This window comes from Heterodontus francisci, chromosome 10, assembly GCF_036365525.1.
Source record: "Heterodontus francisci isolate sHetFra1 chromosome 10, sHetFra1.hap1, whole genome shotgun sequence".
NCBI lineage: Eukaryota > Metazoa > Chordata > Chondrichthyes > Heterodontiformes > Heterodontidae > Heterodontus > Heterodontus francisci.
The window spans coordinates 69,537,120-69,556,795 of NC_090380.1; the positions used below are offsets into that span (position 1 = coordinate 69,537,120).

The 19,676-nt window shown below is 41.8% G+C and overlaps 1 long non-coding RNA gene across 1 annotated transcript; it reads left to right on the plus strand.

The window, feature by feature from the left end:
* Window positions 1-6,185: 6,185 nt before the first annotated feature.
* LOC137374136 (uncharacterized) lies at window positions 6,186-11,467 on the plus strand. The gene is made up of 3 exons (XR_010975767.1): window positions 6,186-6,310; window positions 7,188-7,336; window positions 11,182-11,467. It is a non-coding gene; the product is annotated as an uncharacterized lncRNA (long non-coding RNA).
* The last annotated feature ends 8,209 nt before the right edge of the window (window positions 11,468-19,676 follow it).

A 19,676-nucleotide genomic window follows, 5' to 3' on the forward strand; every position in this document is an offset into this window, starting at 1 on the left:
GTATCTTCCCAAGGGATACTTGCCTGCAGTTCTTGTTGCCACTTTTATATAGTGGTGGAAATTATTTGGGGTGGTTTTGGGGTAGAAGTTGGAAGAAATGGGCCGGACTCCTTGACTCCATTTGCATGTGGCAGATCGGGCTCTGGGCAAGCTTTAAAGGGGGCTGGAGGTTTCTCGGGATGCTAATTCAGGTGGAGAATTTTATGTGCCAGATTTGAGGTGGTAGCCTCTAAGAACTCATTTTATTTCATTCACCTGTCAAAATCCACCCCAGAATTGTGATAATTCAGGGAAAATCTAGGGTAATCAGTCCTGCCTGTTCCATAAACATACAAATAGACTAGATCAGATTTACCAATTTAATTAATTATTTTAACTAATTTTAATTTAGCCGGCTGCTGGGTGGGAAATGAAAGGAAAAGGTTATAACAAGGTCCTGCCTTTAAATTTGGCAGGACTGCTATGTGTCTTACATTGCCAGGTTCCTTGACCATTTCCAGCTGCTCTGTAAATATTGGGGTTATAATATGTGAAGGAAAGTTTTATTATTAAATTCCAAAAATAGACTCACAGGATACAGGGTGTCATTGACATGGAACACAGTTTTACCCATTTAGCGAATTGCAGAAAATGGAAAGTACTTTTTCCCTCAATTATGCTGGTAGTTCCTTCATGTGGCACCATAGACAGAGCATCGTAAAGGAGTCCCAGATTGGGTAGGGTCCATTTGTAGTATGAAGTTATGATCTCAACAGGAGTTGTTGATGGGCTGTCTATGTCATCCATTTAAGAATAGATATACTTTTAAGTTCTTCAACAATATGAAGATAAATTGCATGTGGGATGGGGGTGGGGATTTCAGGGAGTAGGAGAATTCAAGATAGTGCTGACACCAGGTGAGACTCTACGCCACTGGAGAGTTTTCCTCCAATCCCCACTGACTAGGCTCCTTGGTGCCACATTCAGTCAAATGCTGCCTTGATATCAAGGGCTGTCACTCTTATGTCACCTTTGAAATTCAGCTCATTCCATGCTTAGACTAAGGCTGTAATGAGGTCTGGGGCCAAATGGTTCTGGTGGAACCCAAAATGAGCATCAGTGAACAGGTTATTACTGAGTAAGTGCCACTTGATAGCACTGTTGACAACTCTTTCCATCACTTTGCTGATGATTGAGAGTAGGTTGATAGGTCGATAATTGGCTGGGTTAGAATTACTCTGCTTTTTGTGGACAGGACATATCTGGGCAATTTTCCACATTACCGAGTAGATGGCAGTGTTGTAGTTGTACTGGAAAAGCTTGGCTAGGGACACAGCTAGTTCTGGAGCATAGGTCTTCAGTACTACAGCCGGGATGTTGTCAGAGATTGTAGTCTTTGCTGTGTCCAGTGCATTCAACATAACCTGCAGGCCCTTCTCTAAAATGAGCAGTCCTCCCTCTGCCCTGGCCACTTGCACTTCCTCCACCCACGTCCTCCTTCTTCCAAATCTGGCAGTTGAATTGTTAGACCAATTATACATTAAACCGTTTCCCTTTGAAGCTCAGCAGTAACACTTTACATTGGCTGCTATCCATAGTATTTGAGCCAGTGCAGAGAACATTAGCCCTGATTTTAACTCAGGGTGCGAATTCAGCATGGGACTGGCGATGTGAGTGATGGGTTTGCTCTGACTTGTTGACCTGTTGACGTGAGGCCTCAGTCCTCATTACAACTGATCAGGCCCAATTCCCACTTTAACCTGATAGGAATGATGTGGAGACTGGCAAACAGGAAAATGCATGGCAGCAGTCCTCCAGGGACACAAGGAAATGGTCCCCAATAAAAGGTTTGTGATAGGGCAGTGGTTTAAGCCAATTGAGCCTGCAGAAGTGAGAAGGGAAGGCTGGGACAGGAGAGGCTCAAAAATGCCTTGTGGAGCCTAGAAGAGAACTCCTGCTCCACCCTGGCTAACAATGATACCTTAAAAAATTAAAAATGTTTACTTATGTGGGCGTCTTCTGGCCTGGGAGGTTTCTCATGCTAACTTCTCCAGGCATGATCTGCACTGGGTTCAAGTTGCACGGCTGGGGTTAAAATAACAGCAGGGTCTGAATGATGTCATCAGATGCCAACTTTTGCATCTGAGTGAGGCCTTCACCTGCCTGGGGCCTATCCCAATTCCCATTCTTTCTATTCTCATCTGGTTAATGATACTTGTGCACTTTCTACTAAAGAGCACTGGTTAGCAATGAGCATAGACCCGGGGTGACCTTTGGGCTTCCTAACTCAGGGCTATTGAGGCCATTTATCAATCTTTTAAATTTAAAGGCAAACATTTCTTCCCTTCTTTACAAGCACATGAAATGGCAATATAAATTCTATTGAAACACATCACGTCACTTGTGCATAATGTCAACATTTCTTGCTCCCGAACACAATAAAAGATTTACCAAACAATTTTCATGAAGAACATTGGCCTTGAAAATTGTTACCTGGTTACTTTTAGTTCTATATTCTAATGAAAAAATCTTCGGGTGTTAAAACGACACCCCCTTCAATTAGTTCTGCCAATATTTTATAACAAGACAAGTGTATGTGTACTAATAGCTGCAGAGAATGCTCAGCTAAAAACAAATAGGTCTTCATCATAGGGATAGAGACCCAGGTATAATCTGTATATCTGCATCTGCGTCTAGCACTCGAACTGGCAAATAGCATTCATCCATCCCTGTTCACAAGTCCCTACCCAGATTTCAAGGAAAAGAATTTGGTTCCAGCTGGCTGGTGTCTGTTCGAACCACATATCAGCCACATTCCTATCTCCTTTACTGTCTTCTCTATTGGCTTTCTGGCATGGTTCCAAATTCATGAGGCCCAGGGTTTACTTGCCAACAGCTTTAGATGTAACTATTAGCAACAGTCCTGAATATATTAGTGCCCTTACGAGTAAAGGATGACCAGATTATGCTCCAAATGAACAACAGACAAATCATAAAAATATATTTATAATAAAATGTCTTTTTTTTAATATGATCACTGTCCACATTATAACTCTTTATTTGGTATGTCAATTTTCTTTTATTCATCAGCTCAGTTTGTATTCTTCTACTTTCTGATAGGCTATTTTGCTTATTTTTATTGTTGTTCTATTTTATTGTTATTCAACAATCATTATAGTACAAAAATACTACCCCCATTTCAGCTTTCTGATCAATTATATTTCACCAACAAAATTTTACCCAATCACATTCCAGAAAAAAATGGCCTCTTGCCATGAAATAGCTCACTCATTATAAAAATAAAATGCGTAAGATAACAAACACAAAAGTTCACAAAACGTAGATACACCTTGGTTCAATAATCACCCCTCCCCTTCCACAAAAAGGACAATGCCTCCCTGAACCTCTGAATATCCTGGACACCCTCATCCTCGCCTTCATGATTACTATACCGCTAACTGGCTCCACAGGTTTGGAAGCCAGAGATAACGGCTCCATTGAAATGTTTTTTTAAAACTTGTGCAGGTGTCCATCTCCAAGTTAAATAACAATTGCCAGGGTGTCATTTTTTCGGCATATGCATAAAGGAATTGGCTTCTGATACCTATAACCAGCAATGTCCTCAATGTGCACATAACCACCTTTAATGAACAAACGTATATCTTTATTTCAGCAGTAGGGAACAGGGAGAGAAAAACTGAACAGAGGTAGGTATTGTTGGGGAGGAAAGGAATAGAAAAAAGTGACTCTCCTGAAGATAAGGAAATGGAGAGGGAGAGGCATTCTGTTGGGTGCAGGGTAAGGAGAAGGATTAGAAACACCTTCTTGGGAGTGATTGAGGGAGGCCGTAGAGAGAAAGAGAGATAGAGACCATTGGGCTGGTGAAAAAGAGAAATCTCTTATGATGGCAAAAGAGAGACAATTTACTATATGAGGGGTAGAAGAGAAAAGAGAGAGTTAAATGCCTTTTTATGAAAAATGAAGTAAGATAATCATTTGAGAGGTAGTAACTTGTCTGGGAAGAGGAGAAAGTCTGTCCTGTAGCAGTGGAGAGGAGAGAAAGGAAGTGAGACACTTTGGTTCAATGGAGAAAGAGAAGAGCAGAGGAGCAGGACACTGCTGCAGAGCATGGGGATCACTGGCTGTACTGGGAGAGCAAGAGATGGTTGCTGTCGGCTGTTAGCGGGTTCATTTAAGAAAACATCATATACTCTGATTTAAAAACAGAAAATGCTGGAAACACTCAGCAGATCAGGCAGCATCTATGCAGAGAGAAATGGAGTTAATGGGGGGAATTTTAAACACTTCATGAAAGGCAGGAGAGGAAACTGGGGGAGGGAAGGGGGAGGGTGCGGGTGTGCACTTGTCCTGCTCTTGAGAGGCAGAACACCTCATTATAATAATTAGGGGAGATGGAGGCATAGTGGAAATATCACTAACTAGTAATCCAGAGGCCCAGACTAATGTCCTGGGGACACGGGTTCAAATCCCACCACAGGTTAAATCCACCATCTGCCGTGGAGGAATTTAAATTCAATTAATTAATAAATTCAATTAATTTACTAATAAAAAATCTGAAATTGAAAGCTAGTCTCAGTAATGTTGCCATGAAACTATCATTGATTATTATAAAAACCCATCAGATTCACTAATGGGGAAGGAAATCTGCCATCCTTACCTGGTCTGACCTACATGTGATTTCAGACTCACAGCAATGTGGTTGACTCTTAACTGCCTTCTGAAATGGTCCAGCAAGCCAATTTAGTTGTCAAGGACAATTAGGGATGGGCAACAAATGCTGGCCTTGCCAGTGGTGCCACATCCCATGAAAGAAAGAAAAATTGTATCAGCCTCTCTCAGTGTAGTTGGGAGCCTGATTTACATTTAATGCTGGCAGGCCAGATTTCCCAGCTGATTGCCAGAGTCCATCCTCAACTGTCTACAGCTGCGACCTACTTCCTGCCCAGCAGCCGGTCAACTTGTCAATCGGGGAATGAAGTAAAAAAAGTCATAATGATATCCTGTCTGGGATTTCTGGGTTCCCCATGCCATCCCTGCAAAAATGCTTCCCTATTTCCTCCCTGCCTCCCCATAAATATTGAGGCTAATGTTTCAGGTCGATGACCTTGCATCATAACTTTCTTCCTGAGTAATGCTCCAAAAATTTACTATTAATATAGAAAGAGATGATAACCATTTGCAAGTATTCAAATAGTTACCTGAATCCATAGTCTGAATAATGTAATAGGGTAAAGAGCACTTACACATCACCATGGTAAAGGTCAACAGTTTTTTTCTTGTTTAATAAATCCTGGACTGAATTGCTGTTATTACAATGCCCCTGTTCAGTTGTGTGTGGATATGTTGGAAAGCTGTACCTCACATACATATAAATGAAATTATTTCATAATCACCAAAAAAATCAATGTTAAATTTCAGGGAGTTTTAATGACAGGGTATTAAGAGTCCAGCCTTGTGCCAGTGACATCTAACAATCAGCAGGTTATTCACAAGAGTTAATTGGGCAGATGCTTCTGGGAAAAATACTTGCAGAACAAGTGCGTCAGTCTGATTGGCATGAGGCTACTTTTGAACACAACTCCCTCTGCCGCTGGTCCAGTCTATTTCACTTAAACTGTTTCCCTTTTTTATCCCAGCTGCCATGCAAACCACACATTCTGACCGAGGAGAGGACAATGACGAGCTGCTCTGTGGTTTCCAATGGCAACTGCATTTAACAGGAGAAGCCCTTGCTGTGAAACTAACTGGTGTAGATTGTCGACTTCTGTTACCTTGTAAATGGTGATGATTTTATTGGTGGCTCTGGGTGGGCTCTACTATCCCGTTTTTCAAAAAATTGTAGTTTGAGAGATCAGATTCATTGGTACTAGGTAGTAGACAATGGATGTTTCTTCCATGTACTAAACATAAGTTTCTTGAGGCCTGGAGATTTTTGAATTGTCCAACTGCTAGCAACCCTTCTCTCCTTGATTCAGTCAGTTTTACAGTCCCTGATCACTGCCCTGTACAGAGCTCAAATTTCCTTTTCAAAATTGTATGAACAGGTTATTACTTCCAAACCCTGTAAGGATCCCATATTTAGAGGCTAAATAACTAATTTTTTTTAAATGCACTACTTGGCAGCCACCTACAGAGGGAAAAATACAAATAGATTTTTTTGAATTACCTCCTCCTCAGGCTTTGGGTTTTGCTGTGGATAATGACACTCTCCTTCCCATTTGTTGAGGATGATGTTTTGAATGTAGATCTCTGCTATTTGAAGCCTCCGTCTCACAGAACAGCAAACAGCATCATTTAATGGATTTCCAAGGTAAGGCAATGCAGGCAGAAAAAAATGGCAATAATTAAATATTGGTATTAGTAAAGTATTAGTGTTGAATTAATGAAAATGATTTGAGTCGATCCCATTTAGGCAATTGTCTCAATGGGATAATGCACAAAAATATTTGCTATGATAAGTACTTTTACTGTGGGGTTAATTTCAATCTGAAGTACAGGTGCATGAAAATACATGCAAACAACGTGCTATGGCTTGCAAAGATGGGGATATTTATATGGCTTGAAATGCTTACTAATGAAAGATGAAACCCAGATCCAAGGAGACAAATTTTCATACTGTGTTCTAGATTGACTTACACTACTAGCTGTATACCATTGCATTCAAGACCCATTTCAAATTGGTATAAATTCACTGGAATTGTTTAAATGAAACTAAACATATGATAAATAAATCTCTGACAAACAGTTCAAGTTATTGCTGAGTCCCATACAGCATTCCATGGACCACCAGCACATTCCCCTTGCCTCCTTCATGTCTGTGGTTTGAATCTCACAAGCATTCCACACCTGACTGATGTCATCTGCAATGCAGCTGTGTATCTTGTGACCAACCATAGCTCCTATTAATAAAAAATAATCTGCTTCTAAGTGACAGTGTTGTACCTTGTATGTAAGCTGTTCATCTCCGAAGTTGTAAAAAGTATTTCTGAAAACAAAAGCTATTTTCTTATAAATATTTTGTACCAAATTGATATTCTAACATCCATTCCCACCTTGGTAAAAATGAATGTCACTGTAAGCCAGCTTTACAAACAGAGAAGGGAATGATGGCACAAATCATTGTTGCTATGGTGCATTTGCTTCTGCAATTTCAGCTGTGCTATCAAAAAATATTTTCCTTTTAATAGATGTGACTTCAATATACTTCAATCTTTACCAAGAAAAAGGAACCAGATTCTGCGCAGCAACTGTACATGGGCCAGAGAAAGTCAGAATTTGATTCTGTCAACTTCAGTATCATTCTACAGAAGTTATTGAATTGGAACAAATGAAAAAGGTACTGTGTTTAAAACAGATCAGGCAGAAAACCAAAGTATAAAAGTGAATATTGTAGACAGCATTGTTCTATATATGGATAGCTGACCTTGAGCTAAACCACCTCACCTTTTGTCTGAATTATCATTCCGCCCTGCCTCCTGTTCCAACATAGAACCTATTGCATCACTCTTTGCCATTTTAATGCATACAAGATAGTGAATATCATGGTAACACACAACAGAAAATAACTTTACAATACTCCCCTTTCTATCATAATATAAACATCAAAATAGAACATCCTGTAAACAAATGGTGGGAACATTAGACCACTAGCCTTTTAATTTGTTTATCCCCCTCTCTGCAACAGGTGTAAGTCATGTTGGGGTATTGTTCTATACATGCTGTCAGTTCTCCGGTACCTCATTCAAGTGGCCATTCTCTACATGTGAGCCTGACGGTGTGTGCTGGCAGATTGTGTAATCATAGGGAGAGTTGCATCACAATCTACCATCATGATCAAGTGAAGTAACCTCTGATTGGCAGGATGTGGCAAGTGGTGTTCCCCAGAGATCTGTACTGGGGCCTCCGATTTTCACCATATATATGAATGACTTGAATGAAGAAATGGAGAGATGTGTATTGAAGTCTGCAGATGACACTAAGTTAGGAGGAAGAAAGTTGTATGAATTGGATCAGGAAGAAGCAAAGGGACATAGGCAGATTAAGCGAGTGGACAAAAATATAGCAGATGCAGTTCAATATGAGGTTATCCATTTTGCATCAGAGAAAGCCAAATTTAATGATGAGAGACTAGGAGCTATGGAGGAACAAATGGTGTCGATCTGCACAAATTACTAAAAGCTAGTGCACAGGTATAAAAAGCAATCAGAAGATCTAATGGAATGATAGCCTTTATCTTATGGAGGTTGAAATATAAAAGTGAGAAAATGATGCTTCAGTTGTATAAAGTCTTGGCTAGACTATACCTGGAGAACTGTGTTCAGTTTCAGGCATCAAACCTCAGCCTTGGAAGGTTCACCAGAATGATATCAGAGCTTAAAGGGTTAAATTATGAGGCCAGGTTGCATAAAGTTTGCTTGTATTCTCTTGAGCTTAGAGGGTTGACGCGTGATCTAATCGAGGTGTTTAGAATGATAAAGGGATTTGATAGGTAGATGCAGAGAAACAATTTCCTTTGGTGGGGGTATGCAGATCAAGAGAACATCATCTTAAAATTAGAGCTAGGTTATGTGAAATCCAAAAGTATTTTTTGACATAAATTCAGTGAAATCAACCAGCAATTGAGGTGGAGAACTGACATCTGTGAAATTTTCTGGTGGCATATACCTCTGGCACCTGCAAATTGGACTGTTTCAATATACAAATTTACTCCAAATGACATACTGGCATCCTTCATTCAACTTGACAATGTTCTTGTTGGGTTATTGCAGATTCATCTAGCCAACCATGGATTCTTGGATTTTTGGATCCATAATTATGGATGCCCAGGGTTGCTAGAGACTCAGCTGTTGTTAGAGCGCTGCCTGAAGGCTCATATTCATATGGCTGGTGAAGCAGTTACAGTTCGATGTCGAGGTTAACAATCTACTCAACAGCTTCAGCTGATGCAGTGTGAATGGTTGTGATGCCACCAGGAATGGATTTCTCAGGGCAAGAGTTCAATATGTGGGTGATGGTCTGATCTGGATGCACAGTCACAATTTGATCTGGTCCTCATGTTCCACTTGTGCAGCAAGTGGCCACATCTTCCCTGGCTCATCCTCAAGCGGTTGAGGGTTGTTCAGATTTTCTGTGGGAGGTTGAAACCTGGGACTTCACCACTCGGGTCAGTTACCAGGTTGCGGTAGGTGATGTTAGCGGTCAACCAGGAGGTGCACCATTGAGAGGTGGAGCTGTCATCGGTTTGTAGGGTATGGAGTGTGTTCCAGTAAGGGCTATGCGATTTCAGACGCGTGCGTGGGATTTTTTTTTTTAGGTCCTGTATCAATGGAAGTGCTTCGTTAGTTGACAGCCAATGGTGTTCTTTGAGGAGTATGTTTTTTCTGCAGACATCAGGAGGTTCAGTGTGTGATAGCACAGCAAGCCACTCAAGTTGCGTTGGTCTTAATATTCCAGAAATAATCTTCACGATTTCCCAGAGGTGCATATCAACATTTGTGTGGCGGCTCCTGAGCCAGGTTGAGCAGCAGTACTCTGCTGTTGGGTAGACCAGAGTGAGTGAAGCAGTGGGTATGTGTTGGCTCTGCTGCCCCAGGTGGTACCCACCAGTTTCCTGACTAGATTCGTCTTGACCTTGGCTCCGGTGTTCTGGAGGTCTTGCCGGTAGGTCAATGTACGGTCAAGAGCGATGCCAAGTTATTTTGGGGTTGTGTTGTGGGTGAGTGGTCAGCTGCAGAACTGGACATGAAGTTCTTCCCTGGCCTTCGAGTTGTTAGGTGGAATGCTGAAATGACAGTCTTGGCAGCATTTGGTCGGAGTCTCCATTTTCTGAAATAGGCTTCCAGAGAACATAAATATTCAGTGAGTGTTTTCTCAATGTCTTGAAGCTCTTTAGCCTGGAAAACCAGGGTTAAGTCATCTGCATATATGAAAAGCCATGACTTTGTGGGAGTGAGGTCTCTGGTATATATATTGAAGAAGGCTTGTGTGTGTGAGAACTGATCCCTGTGAGAGCCCGTTGTTGGTTATGCATTGGTGGCTGATTTGATCTACAAGTTGCACACAGAACTATCAGTTGCTGATCATGTAGTTGATTAGTCGTAGGGTTTTCACATGATTTTGCAGAGTTTCAGCAGCATGCCTACACACCACACTGTATCATAGGTACTGTATCATAACAACAAAGGCAGTTCCTGGCTTCAGGCCTTTCTGAAAACCAGCCTCGATATGTGAGGTCGTGTTAGGACCTGCTGAGAGCAGTTGCTGCCTGTATGAAAACCTGCCTGTTGCAGGGGGTGGGGGGCATCACTGCTTCCAGGATGGGTCTCAGTTTGTTTAACAGGAGGCGTTCCAGGAACTTATATGTTATTGAGAGCAAGGCGATGGGGTTGTAGCTGCATTGGTCATTGATTGGTTTCCCTTGTTTGGCAATGGCTACTATCTTAGATTGGTGCCAGATATTTGGAATGGTGCCTGTGTTATGAATGTTGGTAAACAGCTTTGCTAGCCACTTCCTTCCTTGTGATCCGATGTTCTTTAGGATTTCTGGGTAAATCCCATAGACTCCTGCTTTGCCTGGCTTGGTAGCCGACAGAGCGAATTCTATTTCCTCTTGTGTGTAAGGGCTTGAGGAGGCTGTCTTGAGAGACTGTAACAGAGCTGCTTTTACCATCTGCTTACCTTTCCTGCTGATCGGTATCTTTGAGTTTATTAGGAGTTGTGAAGCGACAGCATCAGTGTTGACTCTGGGCCGCTGGTGTGGCTGTTGCTTGGCTGCTCCCAGGTGGCACTGCAGTTTCCACACCTTTCAGCTTGTGTGAAGTCGATGTTCTCTGCTGTTCACTTTCCGGGATCCAACAATGGATGGAGGTTTTTCTGAAGCCCCAGGGAACAAACTTGGTGGCTACCAGTTTGAGAAGAGAGTGAATTGGTTGTAGTTTTCGGAGAGGGGTGGGATCTGGTTAATGGTGGTTTCTATGTATCTGCTGTAGGCATCCCAGTAGCCCTTCTGCAAATTCCAGCGTGGTTTTGACTTTGAATTTATGGTTGGTAGTTTGAGGCTGATCGGGATGAGGCTGCAAGGAGAATTTGCACCTTTTTAGCTGTGTTTCATCTTGTTCTTATTTAGCTATTAAAGTAATTTTGCGATATCTGTTGAACTGTGCTATTTTGTCTCAACTGCAGTAATAATAGCACCATGGATTTTCCTGTGGGAATCTACTTGCACTTGTGTTTGGAAAATGTGTGATCAACCGAAGGATAGAGGACAGACCAGACTGTACGAGAACTGTTCTGTGCCTACCCTCTAGTACTCCTACACCCACATCTACAGAGTGATGCATGCATATTTCAACATATCAGGAGCAGTATTTGCACAAACTACAGTTCACGATAGGCTCTTTGACTTAGCAATGCTACATGCTGCAATGTGACCTTCAGCTAAACCCTTCCACAGTCACTGCCAGCAACTGTCAAAGCCACGTTAACTTCTAAGTCTTCAGTTCATTCTACAGGTGACATCAGACCAAATAAATGCCTTGTTTGCTCAAGTAAGTAATAGCATCTTTATTCCTACGTGGAATTTTACCAATTGTCAGGATTTCCAGGGGATTATAGACTGTGTCTATGTGACACTACGTGCTCCATTGCACAATGCTTCGATCGACGAATCACAAAGATTTTAATTCCTAATACTCACCTCATTTGTGGCTATCATCACAGGATTATGCAAGTCAATGTTCACTTTCCAGGTAAGGCGGATCACCATCCCATGAATATTTGACCCACAAAGAGAACTAACTACTTAGGGTACCCTCTTCAGCCATTGCTCATGACAATTAGCGAAATCCAAGGGCATCAGCTGAAACAGCTATAGTGAGATGCATGCTTCCACCAGAGTAAATTCCAAAACACACCATCCATATGACGAAGCAGTATTTGAGGTGCTTGGACAGGTCTTGAGCACCCTGCAGTACATATGCCAAGGCGAAGCAGAGTGTTAATATTACTGGACTAGTATCCAGAGGCCTAGACAAATGCTCTGGCGACATGAGTTCAAATCCCACCATGGCAGCTGGGAAAATTTAAAATCAATTCATTAATAATTCTGGAACAAAATGCTAGACTAATTTATAATGACCATGAAACTACCAGATTATTGTAAAGACCCATTTGGTTCACTAATGCCCTTCAGGGAGGAAATCTGCTACCTCTACATGGTCTGGCCTACATGTGACTCCAGACCCACAGTAATGTGGTTGACTTTTAACTGCCCTCTGAGATGGCCTAGTAAGCCATTCAGTTTCAAGGGCAATTAGGGATGCACAATATATGCTGGCCTTGCCAGCAACATCCACATCCTAAGAATAAAACAAAAAAGCCAGTTAAGATGCCAGCATCATGGTATTTTGCTGCATGTTACATTGCTATGTCTGTAAAGCTGCCTCAATATGGCAAACAAAGCAAGGTTAGGGAAAGAGAAATCTAGGCTGGGGTATTGAGATAATGTTAAGCTTTACTGACAGAACTTTCCTCATTTCTCACGCCATTTTGGGCAGGATCATGAAAATCTAACCCTAATTGTCTTATTTGACTGACAGCAAAACCATCTAAAGGTACAAATTTAAAGAAATATCTGTTAGAATTTATTTTACTACAAGCAATAAGCTGTTAGCATCATTAATCTGATTTAGTAATTTTAAATAGCATGGAGAGTATGTGTAGAGAGTTCTGTTTTGTAATGAATAAAGCACAGAATGGTGTGGGTCCTTGACCAAATGGGGAATAATTAACTTTTTATAAACTAGTTGCTCACTGATATGTATTCTAAAATAAAATGAATAGCCCCTGCTTGAAAATATTCTTTCCACCAATTTTGTCTGAATTATCAGTGTGATTGTAGAGTCATGTCAACATAATTGACATCAGGCCAAGTGTTTTCCATTGTTATGGGCATGATGTGATTAGTGTCCATATCAGTGATTTTGTGACACCTTTTTAAGAAAAATTCCAAGGCTGGATACTTGGAGGCATAAACCTCCAGGCAGATCAGTTGTCATCAAGCCAGCCAGTAGTAGAGCAGGACTGTGTAAATTCTTAAACCAGACATTTAGCTTATGTAGTTTATAAAACTATGAAATGGCTCTGAGGTAGCATTTTCAAGATCTCTTAAGTGTTAGCTGGACAATAATATGGACAGCAAAAAAAAAGTCTGAGTGAGCCTGGGTCCACCGCACCTAACAATCATGTTATTGTGCAAAATACATGATCCACATCTAACCAGGAAGTCAAAGGATTTTGTTTTGCCATCCTGATTTAAAAGGTGGGAGGGAGTTCTTGTCTCCTTCAGGCATTTTACAAAGAGGTTCAAAGGTTCAATTCCTGACAGCAAAGAACAGGCTGTATTACTAAATCAATTGTGTTGGAAACTGGTTCAAACTGCACCAGGCACTGTAATTCAGTCTGCTGCAATTTAAAGGGACATAAATAGTGCAGGACTTTCCTTAGAATTACCACCTGTTTTCTAGTGGATTCGGGATCATAACTAGAATAACATAAAGGAGGCGGTGATAATGTCGACCACCTCAAAATCATCGGTCTAACATTACCAGAATTATCCTCCCATTAAAAAAGTCCTCTTTAAGGCCCACCTGGAGCTCCAGCACACTGCATTTCAGTGGGGTCAAATGGGCATGGCTAACCTCTCTAACCATTTTCCTTATCTTTCTTTTTAAATTATTTTTTAAAAATTCTTTCATGGAATGCAGGTGTCGCTGGCAAGGCCAGCATTTGTTGCCCATCCCTAATTGCCCTTGAACTGAGCAGCTTGCTAGGCCATTTCAGAGGGCAGTTAAGAGTCAACCACATTGCTGTGGGTCTGGAATCATATGTAGGCCAGACCAGGTAAGGAAGGCAGATTTCCTTCTCTATAGGACATTAGTAACACCCTTAAGCCGTCCCAAATTATTACCACCACTATATATACTGGATTCCCTTCCTTTTCAGTTGCAGTTCCTTTCAGAATTATGAAAAACATTTCAAATGCACTCTGCATAGCAAGTGACGATCCCAACACGAAACCTCAGTGGGCTAGTGGCATAATCAAATGGTCCTACAGCATTTCCAACTGTCAATGGATAGGCAATCAAGCCTGTGTTCCCCAGGAAATAGCATTTGGCAAACTTTATTTGTTTGATTGCAAACATTTAGTGCAATGACATAACGTGAAAGGCATTATCATTTGCTTGCACATGGTATCATGATGATGAAATGATGCACAGCTCTACAGCTCTTTTTGTTGCCGAAACAAAAAATGGTTTGCCTAACACCTTTTCATGGACAATGTTCCCTTTAGCTATTTCAGTGGCTTTATTTTCTCTCTAGGTCATAAAGTTACTTGCTTGCTCCCTCATTCTTTCCCCATGTCACACTCTGCCGGCTGTGAGGATGAGTGGGAATACAAGTCTCTAGCTAAAGTTACATTTTAGTTGGCCACTAGCAGATACACAAGAGTAGCCTTAAGTGACTCTCCGCCCTTACTATAGAGAGCAATAGCCTCTGTTCAGCATTTGCTGAAGGCAGAGATTGTGACTCCATTCTTTAGCAAATAACAAATATGATAACCATTCCATGAGATAGCAAACTGGAGCTCCAACATGTTTCTAAATGGGATTAAAGACAACAAGAGGAGGTGATAGAGCAATCAGATAGGATAACTAGAGATAAGAAAGTAATAGTGAAAAAAATGCTGAAACTCTAAGTGGAAAAGGCACTGGGCTCTGAAAGCATTATCACTGAATGCTTAAGGAAGCCAGAGAGGACTTAACAGATGTTCTGACCACAATCTCGCAAATACTCTTGGATTTGAAATTTATGCCAATGTAACAGCCCGGTGCAAAAAGGGAGAAACCAGATAACTACAGAGCAGTCAACTTAATATCAGTAATATAAAAGCAAAATACTGCGGATGCTGGAAATCTGAAATAAAAACAAGAAATGCTGGAACCACTCAGCAGGTCTGGCAGCATCTGTGAAAAGAGAAGCAGAGTTAACGTTTCGGGTCAGTGACCCTTCTTCGGAACTTAATATCAGTAGTGGATAAATTTCTAGAGACCATAATATGGAATAAAATTAATTCACATCTAGAAATACATGGACTAATTAAGGATAGCCCCCACAGATTTGTATAAGGCAAGTCATATCTGATAAATTGAGTAGAGTGCTTTCAGGAAATAATCTAATGTACTGATAAAGGAAATTCTGTAGATGTTGTGTATCTGGATTTTCAAGAGGCATTGTTGATCTAATTAAGACACACAATGTTAATGGAAATGTGGCAGCATGGATAGGAAGTTGATTAAAGAATAAAAAAACAGACTCTTAGTTAATGGATATTATTCAGACCTGAGGGGATAAAAACAGTGATATTTCTAAGGGACCATTGCTCTTTCCAGTATATAAAGACGTTCTGAGCTTAGGCATAGAGGACACAATAACAATGCTTGTGTACAGCACAATTTGTCCATAACGTGGTTAATAGTGAAGAAGATTCTAGTTAACTAAATTCATGGCAGAGAAATCTGCAGTAATACATTTTGAAATGAGAAATACATGCCAAGTAGTAAAACTTTAAAGGAAGTAAAGGAGCAAAAAGATTTAGGTGTTCAGATACACAGATATTCAAAAATAGGAGGACAAGTTGATAAAGCTATTTAAAAATATCTGGGAATCTAGGTTTTAGAAATGGGGACATAAGGTACAAAAACGAAGAAGCAGTTCTAAACCTATGAAAGTCATTTGTTAGGCTACAGTTAGAATATTGTACCCAGTTTTAGACAATTTACTTTAAGATGGATGTTAAGGCTATAAGAGAGGTTGCAGAAGAGATTCACAAAGATTATATCAGAGATGAGAAGAGGATAGAGAAGCTGAAACTATTTTCATTTCAACAAAGACAGTTAGGAGGAGATCTGATAGGAGAATAAGTAAGGAAAAATTATTTCCACGAGTTGAGAGTGGGTAACTAGAGAGCACAAATGCAAGATCATCACTAAAAAAAAAGGGTTAGGATGTATTTTTTCATAGATCATGGAATGCCCTCCCAGAATAATAATGGAAACATAATCCATAATAGCTTTTAGAAGGGAAGTGAATAAATATTTCAAAAGAAAATTAAAAGTGTATGGGAAAGTTCATGGAAATAGGACGAAGTTGATAGCTCTTTTTCAGAGAGCTGGAAAAGGTATGTTGGGTTCAATGGCTTCCTTCCATCCTGTAAAATTCTATACCCCAGAAATTGTGCCAGGGCTGTCCCACGGAAGCTCCATCCACCACCTCCCAAATTGCAGAACAAGAGGCGCCTGCATGGCTGGAAAGGGCTGTTGATGCCTGCAAAGGGGCTTCAGCATTGCCGTTCCCAATCCATCCTTATCAAGCAGACTGACCCATAGCTTAGGGTGGCACAGTGGCGCAGTGGTTAGCACCGCAGCCTCACAGCTCCAGCGACCCAGGTTCAATTCTGGGTACTGCCTGTGTGGAGTTTGCAAGTTCTCCCTGTGTCTGCGTGGGTTTCCTCTGGGTGCTCCGGTTTCCTCCCACAGCCAAAAGACTTGCAGGTTGATAGGTAAATTGACCATTATAAATTGCCCCTAGTATAGGTAGGTGGTAGGGGAATATAGGGACAGGTGAGGATGTGGTAGGAATATGGGATTAGTGTAGGATTAGTATAAATGAGTGGTTAATGGTCGGCACAGACTCAGTGGGCCGAAGGGCCTGTTTCAGTGCTGTATCTCTAAATCTAAATCTTTATGGAGGCTGAAGAAGAGGAAATCTTTGACTCTAATTGGAGCCATTCTGCCTCTCCAAAAAGTTAATTGATTTGCTCTGGGATCCATTACCATTCCCTTCTAAAGGTTTGGAGCATTTCAGAATGCCTCAATAGAACTCAAGCCAACTCTCAGCTGCTGAGAATTTCACTAAGGCCTTATTAGGACGTATTGGGTGAAAATTTTAGGGTAACCTGGGAACTATCTCAAGACATGTTGTTCCTGCTGAAAACAGGCCATCTAGAAAAAAATAGGGCAGAATCCCAGCAAAACTCAGAATCAATCTGCCAAGTATCCGCTCTGGATCTGGGCAGGAAATCCTTACCCTATGGTTCTCGATGTTTCTGTGCATCCTCTCTTTATATTTAATAAATAGGGACCAGATTATGGGAACTATGCAATAGCGCCAAAAACAGGCAAAGGGATCACGATGTGGGATTAGCCCACACTCGTTGCATCCGATGCAGGCAGCATGCCAACTTTGTATTGCCTGCTAATTAATATGACTGTAGCATATAGCCAGTGCTAACTATGCTGTTGAATAGCTGGACACCTCAGCAGGGGGCCCCAAATTGTGGGATGCTAGCATCATTTAAAGTTAGTCTGCACCACTTTAAGCCAGCCTCTACCTCAGCATTGTGGCTGGAGCAGCTGCTGAAAGTTGTTCTACAACTGAATCTAATCTGGGAAAGACAGAAGAATGGCACAATATGGCAGAAAGCAGACTCCAAGATTTTCTGACGCTGTACCGGAGGCCTTGGTTGAGTAGGAAAAGAGATGTCATCTATCCACAGGGGACCAGCAGATCCTCCAGACAAACTTAGGGAAGGCAGTGGGACCAGATAGCCATGGCGGTCAATGCTAGGAGCCTAGCTCAAGGACCTGGATGCAATGTCGCAAAAAGATCAATGACCTCACATCTTCAAATGTCATATACCACCAACTGCACCATTAGACTCAGCAACTGCTCAATGCACCACACCCACATCACTCACCTCCCAACAATCTCAGCAATCATGACTCATATCTAACATTCATAGCTTCACTTCACTCTCACATACGTAGCACTGCTGCAAGCCTCACACCCACATCTCACAGCTTTCACGCACTGACTGCTATTCAACAATGGCAGCCATATCACCCAAACACATTGCACCACACTCAATGACACATTTTCCTCTCTCTTGCAGGACAAGATGGCCCACAACCGGAGGCAACAGGTTCTAACCTGCGAGGAACAGGTGCAGCTGCATATCCTTACCTCCAGAGAGGGGATGGTGCTTGTCATCATTGGAGAAGCCATTGCTGAGGCTGTGGCCAGCAGTGGGGTCAAAACAATAGCAGATGGCAGTATCCTTACACCGAATATAAATACCTTTAGAACAAAAAACAAAGAAAATTACAGCACAGGAACAGGCCCTTCGGCCCTCCAAGCCTGCGCCGATCCAGATCCTCTATCTAAACATGTCGCCTATTTTCTAAGGGTCTGTATCTCTTTGCTCCCTGCCCATTCATGTATCTGTCTAGATACATCTTAAAAGACGCCATCGTGCCCGCATCTACCACCTCCGCTGGCAACGCGTTCCAGGCACCCACCACTCTCTGCGTAAAGAACGTTTAGAAAGCTCTGATTAGACCCCAACTCCAGTTCTGGTCAGCACACTTTAGGGAAGATGTGAGTGTCCTTGAGATGATGCAGAAGAGATTTACCAAAATGGTTCCAGGGATGGGGGATTTTAGTTACAAGGTTAGGTTGGAAAAGCTGGGTTGTTCTCCCTGGAGCAAATGAGATTGAGGGCAGATTTGATAGAGGTGTACAAGATTATGACAGACTAGAGAAGGAAATATAGACAAGGAAAAACTGTTCCCCTTAACTGATGGTACAAGGACTAGGGGACACAGATTGAAGGTTTTGGGCAAGAGATGCAGGGGAAATGTGAGGAAGAGCATTTTTTAGACAGCAAGTGGTAATGACCTGAAACTTGCTGCCCGCGAGGGTGGTGGAAGTGGAGACAATCAATGATTTCAAAATGAAATTGGATGTCATTTAAAGGAAATAAACTTGCAGGGTTATGGGGATCAAACGGGGAGTGGGACTGGCTGGATTGTTCTGCAGACAGCTGGCACGGACTCGCTGGGCCAAATGGCCTCCGTCTGTGCCAGAAATAACTCTATGACTCTTATGCTCTTTCTCACATCCTTCTTCCACCCTCACCCCACTATCTTAGGGTGGCCACTGCTGGAGGCCAAGAATACCAGATACCAGACCCAGCCAGACCAGCAGCGCTGAGGTGCAGGGGAAAGATGCCACCGCGCAGGGAGATGACATCATCGCGGGCCTCCCATCTACAAGCCCGCAACTAAAAAATGGACCAGAACACCTGTGTTTATGAGTATAATGATTAATTCCAAGTGAAAAACATTGATGAGAACAGCAAACTGAATCACAGTATATTCCTGAACAGTCATTGTCTTTTAGACTCCTGTATTTTGCAAAATTACTTTAGGTGTATGCTTCTTTAAATGATTCTTCCATTCTAACCCGAGTATACTGAACATCAAGGCATCTGATACTGGACAGTGGACAGACCAGCTAAAAACTGGACTTTCCGGTATAAAACGAGACGAATGGCCACCCTACACTATCTATTCTGATTTAGAAGCTGCGGATGATGTAAGCACACACCTCTTGTTTTCACCTCTGCCTGCACCACAACCCTTCACCCCTTGTGCCTTTATCTTTTCAGTTGCCCAAGAACTACCACCTAGCCCTAGAGTCATAGAGTTATACAGCACAGAAACAGGACCTTAGGACCATTGTGTCTGTGCCAGCCATCAAGCACCTAACTATTCTAA